We start from the raw sequence: 14,752 nt of genomic DNA, 5'->3' as shown, positions 1-14,752 counted from the left end.
TGTGTGTAGCATTAGTGAACGAGATGTCTGGATTAGGCACGCATGGGTTAAATGGTTTGAGGATGGCTTCAAAGTCTGCGTAGATAACAAAAGGCACCCACAACTGCTTGTCATAATTTTTAAATTTCAAAACAATATTGCTTGTGGTAGGTATCTCTGTACATACATGATAGCAGTCATTTTAGAATGGTTTGATCTGATTTTCACTTCTAAAATACTGCAAGCATCCATCGCATAGTCACTTTTTGTTACACCTTTTTAACAATTGACTACCAACAAGTCTACTCAATTTTTTAATCCAACAAAAGTGACTATTCTCACTATTTTCTACATATAGTAAATTAACATGAGAACCCTTCTTATCACTTGTATGACACAGAGGTCCTACCACAGCCTTTTTGTCTACGCCATATACATTAATGCTAATATTATTTAGTTGTTAAAAACGCTTAATGTCTTTTAACTGCATAGGAAATTCTATACCTTCTAAATTTAGTTGTGTTGAATAGTGAGGATACGATGATGTTCTTTTGGATACGTCTGATTTTGCCGGGTGTAAAGCCGACGTAACAGCCCATGCAAAACATGCCTCGTCATTGTTTTGGACGTTTACAACAGCTTCTTTTTGCTTAATACATGTCGGTAGCTCGTTGTACGAGGATCCTCGCATTGGATTGTACTCATTGATATTAACCTCTAGACACAAAATTTCAACTAAAGCCCACCCTGATGCCTTCTCTTGAAACTCTGCACGTTTAGTTGAAGTAACGTTTGAGATATCTCCAAAAATATTACTAAAATCAGTTGACTCACTTGCAACTATATTCTTAGTATTAAGTGATTTAATATCCGTTATTTCACTTTCATCTGTGCTCTTCATATCCAACGCAAAAAGTTCAAAATTAACTTTAAATAAATTATGATCGGACTATGTTTTGTTAAGAAGCTGCTACACATACGGTTTAACACAGTTAAAGTTTTCAGTGCTTTGAAACTTCTCACTAGTACGAATTCTGCAACTCAAAATCCTACTCCTGAATGCACTGCCAGTTACTTCGATGTTTATTTTAGCCTCAGTTCTACAAGCATTGTTTTTATGTGCATTAATGCTTAAGTGGGCCTGAAAATGTGAAGATTGTACATTAGTGTTACAGTGTTCACAGTGTATAGTTTGAAGTTCTTCACTGTGTTCTATTTCATTTTTCCTAGGTTTTTTTTCTTACTAGAGCTTTTTTCATTTACATCAGTATTTACACGCTTTCTCCGCATAGCCTGAGGGCTTCAGAAGCAAGTAGATGCCTGAGCCTGCTGATGTACTCCTACTAAGTGAGCCTGGTACTGTTCTACATTAGCCAAATATTCCCCACAAACTTCACATAAGACAGATGTAATGCTAGAAGAAACTAAAAATCGATTAATAAAGATCAGATACGGTAACCAGTTTGAAGTTTGAAGAGAACAACAATTTATCAATAGAGATTAGACGTATGAGTAAGGTGTTACGTACAGTTACAAAGTTAAACTCAGAAGAAACCAAGTTTTGCCCAACAGAGGTCAGATATCGTCGCGAGTTTAAAGTAAGAAGAGACCGACAATTTACCAATAGAGATTAAATGTAAGAGTAAAGAGTCAAACATAGTTGCAAAGTTAAAATAGGAAGAAACCAAGTGTTGACCAGTAGAGGCCAGACATCGTCGCGAGTTTGAAGTTAGAGGAGACCGACAATTTACAATAAAGATTAAATGTATGAGTAAACGGTCACATATAGTTGCAAAGTTAAAATCGGAAGAAACCAAATGTTGACCATTAGAGGTCGGACACCGTCACGAGTTTGAAGTTACAAGAGACCGATAATTTAGCATTATTTATGAAATGTAAGAGTAAAGGTTTGCATATAACTGCAAAGTTTAAATCGGAAGAAACCAAGTTTTGACCAATAAACGTCAGAAATCGTCGCGAGTTTGAAGTTATAAGAGATCGATAATTTACCAATAGAGATTAAATGTAAGAGTAAAGAGTCAAACATAGTTGCAAAGTTAAAATAGGAAGAAACCAAGTTTTGATCAACAGAGGTCAGGCATCGTCGCGACTTTAAGAAGAGACCAATATTTTATCAGTAGAGATTAAATGTAAGAGTAAAGAGTTAGTCTTAGTCGTTACGTTAAAAACGTCGAAAATGATTCAGTAAGAAGAAGAAGAATAAGAATAAGAACGTACCTTATCTAGTTTCCTTAGAGTAATGACAGACACGCTGTTGATAACTCCCGACTTTAAACAGCAATCCAAAATTCAAAAAATACATTTTTTTCCACGTGCAGACCGGGCAATGGTATGTACAAACACCTGCACAAAAAGTTAGCTGTAACATGAAACTTCCTATTTGCTTGTCAGCATTATTGCGAGTCTTGTAGTTAGATGAACACCTTCGCATAAAGATATATTTGCAAATTTTTTCCACGCGCTGAGCGGGCAATAAAATGTATGAACACCTGCACAAAAAGCTACATTTGCAAATTTTTTCAATCAGTTCTGATGATTCCGAAGAATGTTCTAACGTGAAACTTCCTGTTTTCTTATCAGCATAATTGCGAGCCTTGTAGTTGCTTTCGTCTCTGACGTGAGTGATTAACACGTCTTTATTATAGATTTTGTAATTTCCAGCTGGGTCGGGGATTTTATTCTCTTATTAGGGAATTCTGATATTACGCGAACTCCTGCAGGACTAAATTCCGGTACCAGACTGTTTTTACGTCTCATGTTAAGTATTCAGTACGAAGGTGAGTTGGATCTTCTAAATTATTATGGGGTGTGTGTGTGTGTGTGTGTGTGTCCCTGTGGTTGGGGGCGGCAAAATAACTCCTACGGTACACCCTACCTGTCGTAAGAAGCGACTAAAAGAGGCCCCAGGGGCTCTAAACTTTGAAGCCTGGGTTGGCGGCCACGGAACCCTTAGCCGAGTCCTGGAATTGCTTCAACATGTGTTATGCTCCTCTTTTTCATCTATCCTATCCGACCTTCCTTGGTCAACTCTTGTTCTTTTCCGACCCCCACGCTTTTAGGTTTACGAGGGTTAGGGAGTCTTTTATTTTCACGCCTTTCCTAGTCCTTGTCATTCTTTGACCGATACCTTCATTTTCGAATTGTCAGATCCCTTCTATTTTTTTCTCTAGTTAGTGTTATATAGAGGATGGTTGCCTATTTATACTTTCTCTTAAAACAAGAACCACCATCACCTGTGCGTGTGTGCGTTCGGCACTTAATAGTGGAATTGTCGGGCTGAGTAGCTCGGACGGTTAAGGTGCTAGACTTCTGACCCCTACTTACCGGGTATTGAGTAACTCTTGGACATCAGGGAAAATTACATTGAGGATAGCTGCCAGTCCGTCTTAGTAGATTTTACTGTCACGTAAAAGAACTGGAAACAATAACTTTGTATCCCCTGTCTCAGCAGTTACTTCCAAGTCTAACCAGCTTGCACTTGCAGTTAATTTGTTTGCTAAATTGCACATGAATTTAACAGTATTCTTATTCCGTTCACACTTAGTCGTTAGGGAAAGAAAAGCTCACCATCGATTTTTCTTCTTATACACAAGTCCAAGTAAGCTCCAGGTCGGGGTGGGGATTTCCCGCAGCTTAAACTTTAAGTGTATCAAATTAAACAATAGCACTACAGCTGTGTTGTTCCAATTAAACATACAAACATTTAATGTACAGTTATGCCTGTTAGCTACCCAAGTAGAGGAGCTACGGGTTCGAATCCTAGTCGGGTCGGTTTGGTCCAAGAAAAATCTAGTGTTCGATTTCCCTGGTAATGTTGAGCTTCAGTCTAAGCGAGTTCTAAGTTCGATATCCGTCCCTCCTTTGTTCAAGGGAGTCCTAGACTCGGTCTCTGTGTAGGTTAGATATTTTTACGAATATTACTTTTGTTCAAGGGTGCCCCCAGACTCGATCTCTGTTTTTGGTCAACTATTAATAATGTTAACTGCGTTTTAGATACACCGGAATTTAGTGCTGGAATTTAGTCCCGCAGTCGTTCTTCGATCTCTGTGTGTGTCACCTATTAATAATGATATTACCTTTACGTCCTGCTAAATACGTTTTAGAGTCGCTGAGGTGCCGGAATTTTGTCCCGCGGTCGTTCTTCCCTTCTTCAGACTCGATCTCTGTTTAGGTCAAAGTCCAGACTCTAAAAATATGAATAAAGCACATGCATTAAGCCTTACACCAAGCCCTTAGTTCCATGTGCAGCCACCATCTTGTTCCTAGTTCAGCTCCAAAAGCCTCTGAACGATGTCTCATCTTGTCTAGTTATGTTAAACCTGGGATCAAATCTCAAACTTGAGACTGTAGCGCCCTGGTAAGGTTAAGCCTGGCGTCAAATGCATGCCTGTTAGGTTGAGCTAGCACTCTTGTCCATAATCACGTTGGCAGTTAGGTTAAGCTAGCATTCTTGGGTATCAAACTTGGGTCTGTAAAGCTAAAACCCATAAGCCTAGGGTTGAATCGAAGGCCTGCGAGGTTAAGCTTGGAGTCGAATCGGTACCTGTTAGGTTAAGCTTACACTCTTGACTATTATCACGTTAGCAGTTGGGTCAAGCTTGTACTTTTTGGCATCAAACTTGGGTCTTAGGCCCTTAAGCCTAGGGTTGAACCCGGAGTCTGTGAGGTTAAGCCTGAACTTGTAGCCAGTGTAACATCATGTGAGGTTAAGGGTGAACTCAGCCAACCGCCCTAGTAAGGTCATGTGAGGTTAAGCATGTACTCTTAAGTCAGCACAGTTAATGAGGTGGAGGCCTCGTTCAGACTGCCGGCGGTGGCGGTGGCCGCCGAACCATCCAAAAGTATACTACTAACAATGCCTCTCTTTCTGACCGGTTATTGTCTATCTACTCCCCCAAATATTTGAATTTCTCCACTTTCTGAATCCTTTCACTCTCAACTGTCATTCATCTGGGTGATGTTTTGATCTTGGTATTGTTCACTGTATTTTCAAACAAAACTTTACAGAAACAATTTAATTTGTATACAAACACAAATTACCGGTAGGGTAGTGCAATATTGTTACTGTTACCAATCACACAAGCAGGTAGGCACTCACAATTCTCACACTTCTTTCTGAAATTTCATCTTTATTTTCTGATTCTTCAAACATTGTATGGTGTCTTCAGTACTAGGAGCTACCTGGCCGAAGCGGTAAAGGCGTGCTCGGTTCGCTCGAAAGGACGTGGGTTCTGTTCTCCGTCTGGAAGTTGAAAATTATACGAAACGAGATTTTCACTTCTGGAGGTGCACATAACCTTGAGGTTCACTCAGCCTATACCATAAATGAGTACCAGGTTAATTCCTGGGGGCAAAGGTGGCCGGGCGTAGATCCAACCACTGTACCCTCTAGATTGCCGACGTTACGGGTGGTGGGAACATTTACCGTCCACCTCTCCCAGGTACTCTTAGGCCTGTACGGAGATGACTTTGCTTTGCTTTACTTATACCGCATTTCTTAAATGACTTGATGGCAGTTTCTCTGTTGGTGGAGATCCATCTTGATATAGGTTGAAGACAGGAATTAGGGGACCAGATAATTTACAAGCAATTGGTTCTATATTCCCACGTAATTCAGGAGTGGCAAAATAGCAGTATTAAGGTTTATTGAATTAGTTTTGTTTTGTGGATAATTAACTCTGTTAATCCTATACTTAAACAGCTTATGTTAAGAGCACAACACTGGAGATGTTGGGGAAGTTACTATACTTTTAAGTATTTATATAAATATTAATACATCTGTATGCATATAAAATAAAAGTTTTGTCTGTACTGTAACTGTTCAAATCCCGTTACAAGGTGATATCTGTATTATTATTATTATTATTATTATTATTATTATTATTATTATTATTATTATTATTATTATTATTATTATTATTATTATTATCTCCGCATTATTATTATTATTATTATTATTATTATTATTATCATTATTATTATTATTATTATTATTACCTTATCTGTGAGATTACTTTTATTGTATTATTATTATGATGCTTGCGTGATTGTAGTCAAATTGTTATGTATATGTGTGTGTGAATATTAGCATTTAACCATGTAAAGTAAGACTTGCTACGTAATATCATATATGGATATGCATTGTGATAAGTTTTGACATTGCAACGCACATGTTGCAATACTGCTGGCGTAACTGCCGAGTCATCGCTACGTCATCGTGAGTATTTAGCGGTGAGCTCACTTTCTTGGAGTTACCTAGGGTGCCCCGGGCAATTTCACCATTGTATGTAACATTTGTCGCTGAGTGGGTGTAGATCATAGTTATTTCTGGAGATTGCGTAGGTGTGTCAACTAATGTCTATATAAGCTGGTCCAGTGTCTTATAGCGTCAGTCGAAAGGAAGGAAAGGCCTCAGTGAGTCAATAGTCATTAGTCAAACGGAAGGTGAACAGTGAGGGAGTCGAAAGTATGGAGAAGCCTCAGTGAGTCATTAGTCATTGGTCATTGAGAGAGTGAGGCCACAGTTGGTCGGTCAGTGCAGTTTGAAGGAAAGGCTTGCCACGAAATCATGGAAAGGTAAACATCCCATGAAGTCATATAGGACAGACCAAGAAGTCATCTGGATGGAGAGGAAGCAGTCACATGGATATTTTGTCGTCAGTGAAACAAAAAGGATAGATCACCAAATTAAGCTTGATACATCTACAGCAAACACCAATTCAAAGAAATACGTCGTAATTACACTCAAAGTGTTGAAGGTACAGTCAAGTGAACCAGTGAGGGATACATTTCGTGTATAATTGTTAAATGTCCGGTCAAGAAGAATTCAAATTTAATGCGGAGTTTCCTTCACTTGCAATGTCATAATTTTATATTCTCATCTGTTTTATCGCAGCAGTTCTTACTATTTTTATTGAAATTATTTCAAGAATATATTTTGTTCTATCAAATTAATTTATCGTTTTATTTCAAGGGTAGAATTAGATAATCTCAAATTTAATGGGGAAACCGAACGCCAATCTCCTTTTCCAAGAACCTATATGGTATGTTGTCAAAAGTAAGCTTATTACCCCACACCGTAGAGATAGTCAAGATTCTCGTTCTATTATTGTTGCACTGAGTTGCAGCTGGCGCCCATCAAATAACGTATGTATAAGTAATCAGGTAAGAACTAAGTGTGAGTACAAGGTCCGACGATTATTTTATTTAATAAATATTAATTTTCATATTTTTCAATTACAGTGCAGTTTTATATTTTTCAAAGTAAGTAAGCGAGTCATGAACCCTTACAGTACATTGCTCGGAATTTAAAACGAATGGTATTTCTGTATCGGTCGTGTTCACAACAACACTTTTTAATTTTCCGTTATATCTGTGTGTCTGTACGCGTATCACGATAAAACAGCTGAAGAGAATTTCATGAAAATCGGTATGTAAAGTCAGGGGGATAAGCTACGTCAATATAGGCCCTATACAATTTTATTCACGCTGAGTGAAATGGTAGATTAAGGGAAGGCCTAAAATTTCATTCTCAAATATTAAGTTATTTGTGGTCTTATCGATAAATACTACATAACTAAAATTATATAGTACAGCATTATATTTCCGATCATTTATGTCTTATACATTTTTAAGATACCGGTTATATTAACAGAGATATTTATGCATTTGAATTTAAGTTGCTAAGTCCATATCAACGCCAAACCACGAAAAAAAAAAAACGGAAACAGAATTTAATGAAAACCGGTAAGTAAAATCTGGGAATAAGGAACTACAGCCTAACCTATAAATAATTTTATCCACCCTGGAACCGTTGTGGTGGTGATCACCATTACACGGCCTGCGCTACACTTAGGGAGGCGCCGGTATGCGCCAATTGCGCGGGGGGCCACCCGGCCTCCCATCGCAGTTGCCCTGTATACCGGGCCATGGCGCGGGCAGAGAGGAAGGAGGCCCGGCGCCATGTCCCACAACCATCCAGCAGGTCCCCGCCTCGGCGGGCTTGGCCTCATTCTCCGGGATTGGAGACTGGGTACGAGGGACCTCAAGGGGGTCAGGCGGTGCGGTAGGCACTAGTGGCTATTGCCGCATGGCTTGGCAACCGGCACGGCCCGCGCTAGTCACAGCAGTGCTCAGAAGGACTGATCCCCTGAATAACTGGAATGGCGAGGAATAGGCTTATGACTGTGCATGATACCTATTCCCAACTAACACAATTACCTGGACCTCTCCAGAACCACATCCTTGCATGTGCTATCTACAAAATGTCAGGTTTTACATGTAGGCACCTTTCTATTTCTGCCTATGTGGTTTTGTCCTGACCCTTACTACCTGATTACACCACTATTGATACCCACCACCTCATCTGGCCTGGTAACATGCTGAGCATGGGGACAGGCATATACTCCTGTAGTATCACACTTCAATTCCTCCCTGCTATTCTCTTCTTAGAACTAATAGCATGTCGGAGGCCATGTAGATTGAGTCGATTGTCACGCGGGGGGAGCGGGCTTCGGGGGCTCCCCCGAAAAAAAAAAAAAGGTTGAAATATTAACAGCTAGGTACTTACAATGATCCCCAAATGGATATTTCCCCCTTCCCCCGATCGTGGCTTCGCTACTGATAAAAGGGTTCAACTGGTCAACTGCTGAGAGTATTGTAAGGATTATTTTGAGCATTGGTGGAGCAAATTACGTGTATTAAGTGTGTGACAGATCTTCGGGCCATAAGACGCAGCCATATTTTAGGCAGTTAATTTTTGTAACAAGAATTGCGTCTTATGGTGCGAAAAATACGGTATAAACATTTCAAGTTTGATGTGAATGAAGTTAGGGTAGATAAAACAATGAGTGTAATTATATAGGTCCCGTGCGTTAGAAGTAGAAATGCACCGCCGCACTGTGAGTGGTCAAAATTGTAAGTTAATGCGTTTTACAGCGGACCGCACAAACATCAGCTGTCATTTCACCACGTGTTGCCATGGCAAACTTGATAATAACAGAGGGATCTCGGAGTATTTTATCTTATAGTAATCGGCCCAATTCTTCGAAGAAACCTTAATACTGAGCAAAGTGTGAAATGTTATAGTTTCTCAATGTCAGTGAATAAAGGTATTTACAGAAATAGGCCTACATGACAAGAAAAAGGAACATGATCTTAATAGTCTACATAAACATTTTACAAATGTGTCATTATATATAAACATTAAATAAAGGAGAATTACCGTATTTTAAATAGTCCTGCTAAAGTAATATTGTGAAACCAGATAGTCCCGAAATAATTTGAACTCCAAGTTCTCTCAGTTGTAATTACTGCGTTGATGAGTTAAAAGTTCCTTTTGGGGATCATTGTAAGTACCTAGCTGTTACTGTAAGGAAAGATCTTCATTTGGGTAATCACATAAATTGGATTGTAAATAAAGGGTACAGATCTCTGCACATAATTGAGGGGGTATTTAGGGGTTGCAGTAAGGATGTAAAGCAGAAGACACATAAGTGTCTGTTAAGACCTCAAATAGAGTATGGTTCCATTGTATGAGACCCTCGCCAGGATTACTTGATTCAAGAACTGCAAAAATCCAAATAAAAGCAGTTCGATTTGTTCTGGGCGATTTCCGACAAAAGAGTAGCGTTAGAAAAATGTTGCAAAGTTTGGATTGGGAAGACTTGGGAGAAAGAAGACGAGCTGCTCGACTAAGTGGTATGTTTCGAGCTGTCAGTGGAGAGATGGCGTGGAATGACATTAGTAGACGAATAAGTTTGAGTGGTGTCTTTAAAAACAAGAAAGATCACAATATGAAGATATCGTTGGAATTCACGAGGACAAATAGGGGCAAATATTCGTTTATAGGTAGGGAGTTAGGGATTGGAATAACTTACCAAGGGAGATGTTCAATAAATTTCCAAGTTATTTGCAATTATTTAAGAAAAGGCTAGGATAACAACAGATAGGGAATCTGCCACCTGGGCGATTGCCCTAAATGCAGATCAGTAGTGATTGATTGATTTCAATCAGAAGTGTTAGAAATGCTGGGGCTGTACCTTAATTAAGGTCACGGCCACATACTTCGAACTCCTAGCCCTTTCCTATTCCATCGTCGCCATAAGACCTATCTGTGTCGGTGTGACGTAAAGCAAAATTGTAAAAAAAGAAAAAAATCCCTGTTATATTTACGAGTCCTCACAGATAGACCACCACCCCAAACGAATACTTATGTTAAAAGACTGTTACTCACTATCACTCGCTCTTTCGGGGAGTGCTTTAAGATCTGAGAGTCTTGGACCGAACACTTGCAATGATCTGCGATACCTAACATTCAATCTTTCTCAACAGACATTCGAGTACAAGATATTCTACCGAGGACCTAGACAGACAACACAAAGAATAGTAGGCTACTTACAGTTGGAAGGAAGACTGGAGAACCTAGACTGACGAGTTCCTCAATGTGTGGCGGCCATTTATCGCAATCGAAGAACCGCAGAGAGGATGTTAGCTCAGGGTGACCGCGAATCATAATATCCTGCTCCGGTTAACCATCTGAAATTACCAACACGCAACATTTTTTTGTTTACTACAGTATTGTGATAATACGTGAGACATGCAGTTTTCCAAAATCTCCTAAACGCTATCGATTTTCCCTGCAACTACTCTTCTCTTTCTTAAGCTTTCTCATTCATTTCGACGTAATGCTGACATCTAATCATCGCCAGAACTTTCCCATCAAACATGTGGTCAAAAAGTATTGTTACCCTCCTCTGGATGTTGGCTATGTGATACTTTATCATCATCATCTGCAGTTTCCAGCTGTTGGCCGGGTCTGCTTGGAACATAAGCCTCTCCATCTCCTCTTGTCTTCCTACCACTTCTCCCCAGTCACTCTTGCCCAGTTCTCTTCTCTTCTCTGTACACACTCTTCCACTCCTTTTATCCACCTTTCTCTTGGTCTTCCTCTTGGCCGTTTACGTGTTATCTCCATTTCGTGCATCCTCCTCGGTATCCCTTCCTCTGTCATTCTCTTCATGTGTCCATGCCATCTAAGTCTGGATGCCTCTATCCTATTCCGTAGTGGGTCTTCTTTTACTATATCTCGAACCTTCTCATTTCTTATCTTATCCCATCCGGTCACTCCTATCCTGCTTCTCAGAAATTTCATTTCACTTGCCTCGATTCTATTCACGGCTCTCTGCCTCATTACCCAAGTCTCAGGTGCATACGTCAGAATAGGTATATAGTACATCCTGTATATCACCCTTTTGTTTCTCTGAGGGATATCCTTGCTCCAAACCAGGCTTTTGACACCTTTCAGGAATGGTCCTGCTTGTCTTCCATACTCGATTATTTCCTTATCATTTCTTCCACTTTCCTCTATGATACTTCCCAAGCACTTGAAACTCTCTACCTTCCTAAGCTGTTCCCCTCCAAGCATTATCCCTCTCGTAGGTCTCTCCTTCTTTCTAGTTGTGATCACTATCTCGCTTTTTTGGGCATTAAATTTCATTCCAATTCAGCAAGTTTACTGCTTGATTTTGCACAGTGTTGTAGTGTTGCGTGACTGCCTGCTCACTTAATTTTTGAAAATAGATTTAAAATTTTACGTACATTATAAGTATATTTGAGGTTGCCGGCCTAGCTCTTTATTGTATACGGTCAAAATACATGAACTACAAGGAACATAGATAACTTATTTCTAACAACGTGAATTGAAAATGACGTGGATTTCTGCGCTCTTTCTTTCATTATTTTCTGCCTCCGTTTCAAACTCGAGTATCGCCGCAGTGATCGAGAGTGACGGGAAGAACTTCGCCCAACCTTCACGTCACTGGCTGAACAGCATACGCTCATCGCCTGCCAGCTCGCCGGCTTACAGTGGTGTGCGCCCGAGGGACGGAATGCTCAACTTGAGCACTTCCGTTCTATAGTTCATTCCATGTTAAGAAAACAGTATTGTTCTTATGACAACCGTGTTGCCATATCGAACGGCTCTGTTCAACACCATCAATCGAAAACGGCGGCACATAAATTTGTGAAAATCAGTATTTAAGTTTAAGATAAAAGGCGGAAGAAACTAAGCTCCATTTTATTCTTATGCACTAACGGGAAGAGGGAGGGTGGTTTACAGGGGCTATTTTTGGTTTGTACAGAATTAGAGGTAAACTACGGTACATAAAAGTACCTCAGCATTGAAATGTAAGGTAAACTGGGAGAGAGAATAGAAAAATAATATGTTTATGGGCTCGACGGGTGAGCGATGCATTTAATAAATTTCCCCGGACAACGCGGGGTACTACTGTGCTATCGCATCGCGCACAAGAACAATAGTAAAAATTAAATGCGGTTGTAAAAGAAGTAGTGAAATTAAAATGCGCTTAAGAAAGAACACCAAAATATTCAGTAACAACTTCTGTACAGTACAAAAATAGTAGAACACACACAAATACTATGCAATATACAATAAACTTTCACGCAAAGCAAGACAACTACGCAGTGACTTAAAGCCTAAAAACACATACGCAAAAAGTAAACACTGTAGATGACTGAACTACAGAAGTGAGCTGCCGGCGGTTCACAGAGTGAGGGACTACACGAGGCTTGTACTAAATCAGGGCCTCTCAAACGCTCAAAATCTCACGCGCAGAGTTGCTGTGCACAGTGCATCGGTCCCGCTCGGCTCGGATCGGACCAACGCTTCGTCTCTGGGCTACTCGGCTAAGCTCGGCTCAACGCGGCTCAACTCAGCTCGGATTTGGAGCGCTGCGGAGCAAGTGAGGAAGAGGGAGACAAGGGGAGCGAGCGAGACAGGCGTGGGGAAAGGGAGAGACAGCGCTATTGCTCCAAATCCAGGAGTGGGGGGCAGCACTCTGGTCAACCAAGCGAAGTCGTCTTTTGCACTGTGCACAGTGCATGCACCAGGCGCATGCACCCTGAGAGGCCCTGTAGTAGAGCAACACAGAAGAAGGAGAATGAAAGAAGGCAACGAAGCGATGCTTGTTCCTGCCACTGTGCTTCCTCCCTACGAATATATTTATGAAAAAGAAAATGTTATGCAGTTATTTTAATAATTCAGGTCAAAAATGCCTCATCCTTCTTATCTATCTTTCACAATACATTACAAAGTACAGTATAATATCCCTTAATCACGAGGAATTATGGGTGTCTCAGAGGGGGGGGGGGTGTTCACTCCTTGTAGGTCCATAAGAGCAAAACTGTTTTCTTAACGTGGAATGAGCTATAGACCAATGCCATTGCATTGACATGGCCATAATTACACTGTTAAAGGAATTTGTTGTAGCTCATGAATATTTTCGTTTATTATGGCTCCAGGGTGTGAGACAAACTTGACTTTGTGAAAGCATTGACGTTTGGCGACATTCCTTTCATTGATTCTGCGATTTAAGTTACATCATCGAGCACAGAGACAGTAATTTCCCTGCCAAAGGCTATCTCGGCCATCTTAGATCCATTCGGAATCCATATGTATTGAAAAGGGTCAGGAAGGAAATTTATGTATTTTCCCTTATAGCAGCAAACTTTCCTTCCATTTCCACATCAGACAGGTTCCCGTAAATACTTCTATGAATATTTAACTACAATTCACGGGACTGTGAAAATATTCCGATATGGACAGTTTGCTGGTTCATAATGGTCCGCTAAAGGCAGGTTATTAGAACTATAGTCCATCATGAAATCGTTCGGATGAGCATGTCATTTTTATGGGTGAAAAGACACTCAAAACTTCCATACAACGATCTGGTTGACAGTCTGGCCAAACAAGGCACACGCACTGGCTTATTTATTTCATTACGCCTGCCCTGCACTGATTTTTATGCAAAAATAAGAAGGAAAACTTACGTGGAACAGGACTACTCAATACAGTGGTCTCTATTACCCCTCCATACTATACCTGTCCCACACAAGACGTCAAATGGGCCAGAGACCAAGTAACCACCATCATTTGGATGAGACACAGTGTTGTCAACTCTCCGTTTTAACTACCTAGCCTCTGAGAGCGAGCAGCGGGACTGGATAGAACTACGTGCAGTTTTGCAACACTAGAGACCTGACAAGCGAGTCGGCTCCAGGACCGACACGCTTTTGAAATACTCCATGTGGACTGTCACTGACAAAGCAACCATTGGCTCGTAATCTGCTTCAATTCCCACTCACCTCAATATGATTGGAGTCCTCCATTCATCACAATGCCCATAACTAGATAAATGAAACAAACAAACAAAAAAGCAATTAAATGGGATTTGGACATGGGCTCAAACGTGGTTTTTTTACAATTATTTGTTTTACGTCGCACCAACTGTGGGATAAGAAAGTCCTAGGAGTGGGAAGGAAGCGGTCGTGGCCTTAATTAAGGGAAACCACGGAAAATCATTTTCAGGGCTGCCGACAGTGAGGCTCGAACCCACTATCTCCCATATGCAAGCTCAAAGCTGCTCGCCCCTAACCATACAGCCAACTCGCCCGGTCCCAACAGCCTGAACCGGCGCCGATAGCTGCAGTGCCACCGTGTCAATTAAATTTGATACGCGCTAAAAGTCACGTGAAGCACGTCGGAAACTTGGACCGTCATTTTCTGGGAAACGGTCGAGTGTCTACGAATAAGCTGAAACATGTGTTTGCTTAATTCGACTCCTCTTTCACTAAAAGAAGTTTCTAGGAAATCGGGTTGTCACACTTGGCGGTTTCCCCTCGTGAGACCACAATAAAAAATGTCAAAAATAAGCTGCGCTGTCAGCGCAGCCCT

The 14,752-nt window shown here is 40.6% G+C and overlaps 1 protein-coding gene across 1 annotated transcript in view; it reads right to left on the bottom strand.

Moving 5' to 3' along the window:
- Positions 1–10,422, bottom strand: part of LOC136872202 (uncharacterized) — a 31,854-nt gene extending 21,432 nt beyond the window's left edge. The window contains exon 1 of the mRNA XM_067146039.2: positions 10,400–10,422. The gene's annotated coding sequence lies outside the window, so the exon portion shown is untranslated. The remainder of the gene's footprint in view (positions 1–10,399) is intronic.
- Positions 10,423–14,752: the final 4,330 nt, after the last annotated feature.

Source organism: Anabrus simplex, chromosome 1, assembly GCF_040414725.1.
Source record: "Anabrus simplex isolate iqAnaSimp1 chromosome 1, ASM4041472v1, whole genome shotgun sequence".
Taxonomy (NCBI): Eukaryota; Metazoa; Arthropoda; class Insecta; order Orthoptera; family Tettigoniidae; genus Anabrus; species Anabrus simplex.
Note: the sequence above shows the minus strand (reverse complement) of the source record. Positions and strands in the feature narration are given on the sequence as shown.